The sequence below is a fragment of the Anneissia japonica genome, unplaced genomic scaffold (genome assembly GCF_011630105.1).
Source record: "Anneissia japonica isolate Jap-2015-1 unplaced genomic scaffold, ASM1163010v1 scaffold284963_len57484_cov149, whole genome shotgun sequence".
NCBI classification, from domain to species: Eukaryota; Metazoa; Echinodermata; class Crinoidea; order Comatulida; family Comatulidae; genus Anneissia; species Anneissia japonica.
The window spans coordinates 9,325-11,449 of record NW_022708867.1 but is presented as its reverse complement, the minus strand read 5'-3'; positions in this window follow the sequence as shown (position 1 = coordinate 11,449).

Below are 2,125 nucleotides of genomic sequence, written 5' to 3'. Positions count from 1 at the left end.
AAAAATGAGAGGCAGGCCATCGCCAATTTGCGTCAGCGTGATGATATTATCATCAAACCAGCTGATAAAGGCTCTGCCACTGTCGTAATGGACATTAAATTCTATGAAGAGGAGTCCTTAAGACAACTAAACAATCCTCTTCACTATCGGAAGCTCACAGAGGACCCCACTCCGGAAATTTCTAAGGAAGTGGAAAAATCAGTAATTAAGATGGTTAAAAAAGGTTCCATCGATCCCAAAATTGGACCCCATCTCATCCAGGTCGATCCGGCACCAGGACGTTTCTGTCCTACCCAAAATCCACAAAGCAGGCCATCCTGGCAGACCCATCATTTCGGGCAACGGTACTGCTACAGAAAAAATCTCTGAATATGTGGATGATTTATTGAGACCATATGTTGTTGCTCTCCCCTCGTACATTCAGGACTCCACGGATTTTATCCGCAAAATTAACAAAATTTGAAATTTACCTAATAATACTGTTCTGGCTACACTTGATATTTCGTCATTATATACTAATATCCCTCATGAAGAAGGTGTTAATGCGTGTATTTCAAATTACAAACCAATTCGGGGCAAAACCCCATCTAAATCACATCTACGCGAACATATCATGCTGATTCTGACCAATAATAACTTTGTTTTCGGCGACGGTCATTACCTTCAAATTCATGGCACAGCGACGGGCACTAAAATGGCTCCATCTTTTGCTAACTTATTTATGGGACAATTTGAGCCCAATTTCCTGTCCTTACAGCCCAAGAAACCAGATGTTTGGTTTCGTTACATTGATGATATCTTCATGATCTGGACCCATGGTGAAGATAGTTTGGATACGTTCTTTGAACATTAATTCGGCTCATCCCACAATCAAATTCACTGCCAACAAATCCACAAGCAGTGTAGATTTTCTGGACATCACCGTGACCAGGGAAAATGGTGCACTCAAAAACTGATCTCTTCCGTAAACCCACGGATAAGCATATGTACCTGCTCCCAAGCAGCTGTCATCCCCCGCACTGTACAAATAACATTCCGTACAGCTAAGCATTGCGCATGAGACGCATTTGTTCTTCGGATTTAGAATCGCACAGAAGAGCTATCCGGACATCTCCGGAATAGAAATTATCATCGAGGACCCATCGAAAATGCTGTAAAAAAAGCAAAGGACATACCTCGTGCTCAAACACGGACGTACAAACCACGTCAGCGATCGACCAGAGTGCCACTGGTCACTACCTATCACCCTAGGTTACCACCACTAAGGGCTATAATTCAGAAACATATGCCTATTCTACAGACCACAGAACGTCTTAGGTCTGTTTTTCCGGATACACCGTTCATAGCCTATCGCAGACCACCTAACCTTCGTGATATATTAGTACGATCTAAATTCAAGAGGCAAATTAACTCTTGCGACAGCCATAACATGGGTAGTCATCTTTGTGGTTCATCATGCAAAACATGCTCCTTGCTTGATTCTACACAATCATTCAAGAACAACCAAACAAACCACATATTTCGGATAAGGCAATCAATTAATTGCCTCACCAAAATGTCATTTATCTCATATATTGTAATATTTGTGGAAACAAAAAACACTCTCCGTATGAGAATGACACAACACAGATCAGCTATCAGAACATCTAAGCTTGATCAACCAGCAGCTGAACATTTCAATTTAGCTGGTCATTCAATTTCAAATTTCAGAGTGATTGCAATTGACCATAATGCCAATTGGAGCAACAAAAATCGCAAAGATAAAGAGAATCACTGGGAACTTTTACTTAAAACAACCACACCATTTGGACTCAATATTAGGAACGTTCTCCCAGTACACTAAATTAAACCTATGGCATTCCAAATTATTCTGGATAAATCATTTGGCTTATTCATTGAGGCATGCCTCTAAAGTTTAGTTTCAGCCTTCCTGTTTACTTGTTTAGGCTGTTTATTCTAATCCCACCTAGCATATTGTTTCTAATCATGCTTGCATGAAATTCTCACTTCATACTATCTGGCTTTTTCAACCCTCACTCACTCGCCACTGAGGAAGGACTATTGTTGTCCGAAAGCTCTGGTTCTATTTCTGGCTGTTTACTTACGTTTAATTAAACGGCTGAGA